The sequence below is a fragment of the Mustela erminea genome, chromosome 15 (assembly GCF_009829155.1).
Source record: "Mustela erminea isolate mMusErm1 chromosome 15, mMusErm1.Pri, whole genome shotgun sequence".
NCBI classification, from domain to species: domain Eukaryota; kingdom Metazoa; phylum Chordata; class Mammalia; order Carnivora; family Mustelidae; genus Mustela; species Mustela erminea.
The window spans coordinates 6,690,901-6,699,087 of NC_045628.1; the positions used below are offsets into that span (position 1 = coordinate 6,690,901).

Here is an 8,187-nt window from a genome sequence, read left to right on the forward strand (position 1 = left end):
TGAGGAGAGCTATAATCCAAAGTCAGGAGATTTAATAAGATTGCCAGGAGACACAGAGCCAGGGGTAGATCTCAGAATAGCCACAGTGGGAGTCAGGAAGTGGGACAGAAAAGGAAGCAAGCAAAGGAAACCGAAGAGGGCCAAGGGTACAAAGGGAGTTTACACGGGGCAGCATGGGGTCAGATTGCAGTGTATAAAACAATGTCTCTTTTGGAACACGCTCATGGTTGTTTTTTGTTTTTGTTTTTTGTTTTTTGTTTTTTTTTGAAATAGCCGATATTTATGTTTTGTCTTCATCTTTACCCAGTATACAAGGAATGCTCACTAATTCTCAGATATTCCTATTTTGAAAATACGTTTGGTTTCCCCTAGGCTAAAAAAAAAATGGATGCCTTGAACTATGTTTACAACTAGTGTGTCCTGGGTGTTTACCAGATTCCTGTCCAGCAAAGTCACTCTCCTAAATATGCATTTTTGACAGTTGGTGTTAGGTAATGGTAATTAAAGTTGACCTCAGACCTTCACTGAAGGAGCTTCAACAGCCCTAGCTCTGTATACTCAGCACTCTGGTCACCTAGAAAGACAATACCCCAGGAGTATGCAGAAGAAGGGCTTCTGTTTGGCCGGAAGTCACTGATGCCTCAATGCAGGGAGGAAGAGCTGAGGTCAGAACTCGATGCTGGGGACCCATCTCCCTCGCTTTCTTCTCTCTCTTTTTATCTTTTCTCTCTTCCAAGTCTTCGGTGAGTCTCAGCAGAGGAAATTTACACTTACATAATGAACTAAAATGGCTTCATGTGAGAGAGGATCGTTATAGCCTCAACATATTTTTTTTCTTGCCACAGCACCTACAGCCACACGAATAGAGAAATATATTTAGGAGAGGGATTTTTGTTGATGGCAGTTTTTCCATCTCAAATATCCTCCATTCCTGCTATACACTCCTTTGCTTCAGACGTAGGTCTAGGAAAATGTTAACATCTTAGTGCCATGACTTAAGCATCTAAATGTATCTGTGGACTGCACCCATACTTGCACAAATTCTGTGTTTTATGTATCTATGTATTGGTTTTATATAACAGATTCATTTATTTTAAGTAGCATTCAATTATTTCTGGACTGTTGCAAATTGGTCTAGCTATTTCACCTACAGAAAAAATACAAAGTTGTCTATTTCTTAGTCTTTACTAAGATACAATATTTATTTGTTTTCTTAGACTTTGAATTGCAAAATAGCTGAACCTCTTAGAAATACTACTTGTTCCTGAAAGAAAAACAAAACAAAACAAAACAAAAAAACCCAAAAAACCAGAACAATAAAAACCACCAGGATCCCAATTACCATCTAATTGTGTGGTCACTGGTCACTGTCTTCAGAATCTCAAGCTGTTTTTCAAGTCCTTGTTTGTCTTTCAGGTGACCTTTCCTGTGAAAATAGGTTACCTTGTTACTCTGAATATCAATTACAATGTCCTTGACTCTCTCTTGATAGTATGGAATTGAATTCCTCCTGCATTGAATGTCCACAATAAAGGATTTATTCAGCAGGCTAAAGATGGTGTCATTTGAAATGGAGAAAGGAAGCCCTCATTTTCATTCCAATTAGCAAAGGAGAGAGTTGCTGTCTTTCCCCTACTTCTCATTGCCTAGGAAAGGAGCAGCAGCCCCTGCCCAGACTGGTCGACATCTACTGTGTCTAGCAGGCCAGAGGCAGTTTGTGAATATGGAAGCCTGGCTTTCAAATTGAGTGGGGTTAGTTACCAACCTTTTCCCCCGAGGGAAACACTGTGTGAAAGTCCTTCCCTTAGTAATATGATTTTCCCATGAAAGCAAGTTAAGAGTGGAATAGAAAGAGCCTGACTATGCGCTAAGATTGTCTTGGGTAAACAAAAACCCCATGTTGCATGCTAACTGTTCCTTACCTTTTATGACAGATACCAAGAAGATACCAATACTTGTAAATGAGGTCAATTGCTTATTTACTCCAATATGTGGATGTGATTTTTTAATACTGATACGATCTTACTTCTATCAACTCTCTTTCTCACCATCAATATATATTTATGTTGGGAAATTTTGTATTTCGTTTAGTTGCAAAGGGTTAATTAAAAATAAACTATTATATTTTGAGCAATTTAAAAAATTCTATTTGCACCAAAATAGAAGGTATCATGTGCCCTAATTAAGTAGTTTTAGAGTCATACTAAATTCGCTAGAATAAAAGAAATTATAAAATATTAGAGATGTAAAAAAGAGTAACATATACAATCTGAATTTTGTCTACTCCTGTCTTCATATTTGTTTCAGTGAAGAATAAAAGTTCATACTTCTTTCATTTCTCTGGTTCAGAGTGATTCAGGGAAAGACAGAATTTGAGAAGTTGGAGAAAAGAAAGAAATACATGAGGATAGATTTTGGAAGTTACAGATAAGATAAAAAGATAAGGCCAGATGGAAAAGGGCATTGAGGTTTTAGAGAAATTTTTGAAGAACGGTTACAAAGAAATGGCCACACAACAGTATTACAGTAGATAAATAGAATGAGGGGAGGGCTGAGTGATTATTTTGTAAAAGACTTAGCAAAACTGCATCAGATAGACAAATAGTAAACAATGTATCGTTAATGATTAAAAATTTTTTACTGGGTGTTATACACGACTAATGAATCATTGGACCCTACATCACAAACTAATGATGTGCTGTATGTTTGCTAATTGAACTTAATACATTTTTTTTCTTTTCTTTTCTTTTTTTTTTAAAGATTTTTAATTTATTTATTTGACAGAGAGAGATCACAAGTAGGCAGAGAGGCAGGCAGAGAGAGAGAGAGGAGGAAGCAGGCTCGATGCGGGACTCGATCCCAGGACTCTGAGATCATGACCTGAGCCGAAGGCAGAGGCTTAACCCACTGAGCCACCCAGGCGCCCAATACATTTTTTTTCTAATCAAGGAGATATTACAATTGAAAATTTGTTATTCCAGAAAAATGATCTTTTGTACTATATCCAAGAAAAAAATGAGAAAAATTTGATGTGAATGTTCCAATGTTATTTTGTCACAAAAAGATAATACACACCAATTCCATATTGTCCACCTTCTATGCCTGTTAATGTACTGAGGACAAATGGAGCCAATGAGTGAAGTTACTTATACAATATGCACTGGTCAGTCCCTGGGAGATCATCAAGAAATCAACTGAGATTAATCATGTCAAAATCTGGTTAAGAGATCTTCACCACCTGCTCTTCCCTCTTTTCCTGGACTGCTGACCTGGACTGAGTAGAAAGATGGGGTTTAAATGCACATCAAGGGCAGAACTTGAGACTCCTGTAGGTTTCATTCTGGATGAAACCCATAGAGTACCATAGAGGGTGAGGATATTTCCTTCCCATTAATCAAGAGTAGTGCTCATAATGAAGCTTTCCTCATTGCTACACAGAACTGTTTTGTGTTCTCTCTATACTTTTAATTATAACTGGAATGTTGAAATTATAACAAATATCAGTTGGTCTATTCATTCTTTCAATTATTCATTTAATCAACTCTAACTGATTTTCAATTTCAATACTATATGTGTGGGTCTGGATGGTGGCATGAAACAGGAAATAAAACACATGGAACTCACTTTCATAGATGTTGCCATATTCTAGAAATCAAACAAACATAACAGGAAAATCACCATAATTATTATCATGATGATTACAATGACAAGTTATGGCACATAGTATGAAGAGGTTACAGGACCAGCTTCATCAGGGCATAAACTGCATGATCATTCAGGGACTCCTACTTGGACGGGCCAACCCTTGGGTTAGTGCACGGCTGGCATCTTCTGAGATTGTGCATACTTTTCTAACAAGGCGTTCCATATGCTCACTTTGTACTGGACCTTGCAAATACGGAACTGGTCTTGAGAAGATGCTGCAATAGTCAAAAACAAGGGGATACCTAGGCTATAGATTGCAATGAGGGAGGACAACCTCAGAGAAGGTCTTTCCAATCAGGTTTCTCCTAAGTCATAAGCGTAAGCTAAAAATAACCAGATCCAGCTCTTTCCCTGTTCTTAGTCTACCTGCAAATCCTAGCTAAAGGGATTGCAGTTCCAAGAATGAACAAGTTAACTGGTAGGAGGCAGATAGGTAGATAATACATTTCCAAAGACTTTTTTCAAAACCTATGAAGAATTTTTTTTTTAAATGGACAAAGGAGGGGTGCCTGGGTGGCTCAGTCATTTAAACATCCTAACTCTTGGTTTCAACTCAGGTCTTGATCTTAGGGTCTTGAGCTCAAGTCCTGTGTTGGGCTTCATGCTGGGTATGAGCTTACTTAAAAATAAAATAATAAAATAAAGTAAAATAAAACAAATGACAAAGCATACAAAATTCACAAAACAATAAATAAAACAGGCTGGTAAAATATTAAAAGATGGCTCTTTGAAGAATGAGAAGTGTAAAAAGTAATCCTATAGTACATAATGGACCTGTCAAATTGGCAATGAGAAAATACAATGTCCAGATTTGGTGTATTAAACAAAGTTCTTGTTACAAGAAATACAAGGTTTATTTGTGTGACATCAGGATAGTTTATAAGAAAGAGATTAGATAGGTTTTAAAGAGTGAGGCCTGAAACCGAATGGACCACATAGAGCCCAAAACCACACTTAGGAAAATAGCTCCCACAAAGAAGGGTAGCAAGAAGGACCATTCTGCCATCAACAAGGTAGTGAGCACAGAGTACACCATCAACATTCACAAGCCGATCCATGGAGTGAGTTTCAAGAAGTATTTCCCTCCCATACTTAGAGATATCCGGAAATGTGCCATGAAGAAGATGTGTGCATTGATACCAAGCTCAATAAAACTGTCTGGGCCAAAGGAATAAGGAATGTTCCATAATCTATCCATGTGCAGTTGTCCAGAAAACATAATGAGAAAGGAGATTCACCAAACAAGCCCTCTGCATTGGTTACCTATGTACCTGTCACTGCTTTAAAAAATCTGCAGTTACCATGGATGAGAACTAACCACTGATTGTCAAATAAAGGCATGAAACTGAATAAAAAATAAATAAAAATTGCCCTGAAAAGAAAACCCCACAAATGCTACTGTGCTATATAACAAAAGTAACAGCCATTGTCATTTCATCTCCACTTATGACACTTCCAAATCAAGAAACTTAAAACTACTTTACCCAGCATCCTGACATTCGTTCCATTACCACTTGAAACACGATGAATTTTGTAAAGGGCTTTCTTCCTCATGCCACCTGTCACACATACAGTGTTACTCCTGTTGAAGAAAAAATGATAAATTGAACTTTTTTAGAGCTCAAAGTTTGTATTTATCAAAGACAGACTTAACCATGAACTAGTAAACATATTTACAACTTATTTGACAAAGGCGTAACCAAATATTTAAAGAACTCCAAAAATCCACAATTAAAAAGAAAACAACACATTAAAAAAAAATGTTTAAACACAGAATTACCTTATAAGTCAGCAATTCTACTCTTATATATCTACCCAAAAGGATAGAAAACAAGTACTCAAAGAAGTACATGCCCACACATGTTTATAGCAGCACTATTCACAATAACAAAAAGGTAGAAATAACCTCAATGTCCAAAAACAGATGAATGAATGAATAAACTGTTTTATACCTACAATAGACTATCATTTAGCCATGGAAAGAAATGAAATAGTGTCACATGCTACTCCATGGGAAAAGCTCCAAAATACTGTTATTTATATTCTTAAATCCTTCCAAGGGTATTTTAAGTGAAAAAAGTCAGACATGAAAGGTCACATATTATATGATTTAATTTATGTGAAATAACTGGAACAGCTCAATCCATAGAGACAAGACACAGATCAGTGTTGGCAAGGGGTCAGGATGGGTGGAGAATGGGAAAAGTGCTTAATGAGTATGGGGTTTGATTTGGATTGACAAAAGTACTTTGGAATTATGAAGAGGCGTTGGTTGAACAATACTGTGAAAGTACTAGATATCACTGAATTATTTACTTTAAGTGGTTAAATTTATGTTATATTAATTTCATCTTAAAAATTATTTTAAAAATGTATGGTCAAAAGACATATACTTCACACACACACAAAAGATACATGATATGATAGGCAATGCACATGTGGAAATATCATTACCATTATTAGTTATCAAGGGAATATAAATTAAAGCTTCCATGAGATACCATTTTATACCCACTGAAATGTCTGAAATAAAAATGAAGTATGACTAAAAAATATCAAATGTTAGGGAAATGTGGAGGAAATGACACTTTCACATTTTGCTGATGGAATTGTCAAATAGTTCAGCCGCTTTGAAGAAGGGGTTCACACTTTCTTATAAAGGTAAGCATACAGCCAGTGTAAGATCCATTGGTTCCACTCCAATCATGTACCCAAGATACATGAAAACATATGTCCACAGAAGTCACTTTTTTGGAAAAATTCATAGCAGCTTAATTCATAAGAGCCCCAAACCAGAAAGAATGTAACTGTCCATCGTTAGAAAAGCAGACTAAAACTACTACAGCAACAACAATCCCCTGTGGTAGACCCGTACAATAAATTACTAGTCCATAAGAAAAATGAACATGTTACAGATCCACCCAACAGTGTGGAAGGATCTCAACAAGAGCATCATAATTAAGAGAGACTGGTTGGACATACAAAATAATATAGTGATTAACTGATTATATAGTGTCCATGAACTTCCACAGTGATACTGTCATATCAAAAAGAGGGTTTTTTGGGGAGGGTACATTCAAAGGGGAGGAAATTATGATCTGAGGTAATAAAATGCTCGCTATCTTAGAGTGTTAGTTGTTTGAATATAAAGAATTTCCAAAATTCCTGGGGTTGAACACAGGATTTGTATATATTTTACACTGATGATGATATTTATCCTTTGTTAATCAGTGTGGTTTTTTTTTTTACATATTTCCAACATAATTGATTTTATGACATGAAATAGCTCTGGACAATAATGTCCTAGCTATTTTCCATTCTGCAACAAGATTATATATATCCAGTTTGAATATATATTTTGCTGTTTTTCTTCCAGAGAGGAGTATCATACCTGAGCCCAGTCTCATTTGGCACACTAATAGTCATACACCTGCTGATTTGCTATCATATGACATAATTTCCTAAAGTGCCACCTGTGATCGAACATATTGTACAGCTTCAATGTAAAAACTTTATGAATATTAAAAGCAAATGCTACTGCTTCCTTGAATGTACTTGGCTTCATATTCTACTCGCCATGCCTAACCCAGGTGTTGATTTAAAATTCAGTGGCACAAAACGATTATCTATCATTCTAAATTATCTCATATTCTTTTAATTCTTGGTGCATCTAAGACCGAAGCCTGGAAAACACTTCCTTTCCAATTGACCATATAGCACATTTTGTCATTAAAGGCTGATGCTTCATCATTTGGAATTTCATTCTAAACAAAGATTCATAAGTGAGCTTTCCAGCAGCTGCCTTGTCAGGTTTGTGAAAGGGAAAAATTAAATCTACTATATTTATTCCAAGCTTCCTCTGTAATGCATCTCATATGAGAGCTTAATTTTATTTTCTGTTTATCAGAAATAAGGCCTATCAAAGACACGGTATGCAGGTAATTATGTAAAGCCATCACACAGATGGTGGATAATAATAAGAAATTGTTGATGAAAATCTGTCCCTTTAACAAGCAAAGAGAAATGACATTTGACTCTCCTTCTTATAAATAATAATACCTAGCGCTTGGTTGTACTTCCACTTCACAAGAAGAAAAAAAGATCTGGCATTGATAGGAATTCGAAGGGGTGAAAAAATGCACAGCCCTTCATTTATTCATTTAGCATAGCTGGGAATGATTGCTAAATAATGGATAGATAATAAATAGATGATAGATGACGGATAGATAAATAGAAATGTAAGTACATATATGCATGCATGCATACATGCATAGACAGATAGATACATGGATAATTAAAACTGTCAAAAAGAATGCAGCTGCACACTCATGAAGAGTCTTCTAAGAACAACATTTACCCTTTGTAAACAATGAAGCTCATGGATGCAGATTGTGGCATTGGCCAATGATTTAATTTTTTAGTCTCATTTACAATGTTACTGTTAAAATGGTAGACATATAAAAGCATTAGTCCAAATATTCA

The 8,187-nt window shown here is 35.8% G+C and overlaps 1 pseudogene; it reads left to right on the forward strand.

The window, feature by feature from the left end:
• Window positions 1–4,631: 4,631 nt before the first annotated feature.
• On the forward strand, window positions 4,632–5,029 carry LOC116574576 (annotated as a pseudogene).
• The last annotated feature ends 3,158 nt before the right edge of the window (window positions 5,030–8,187 follow it).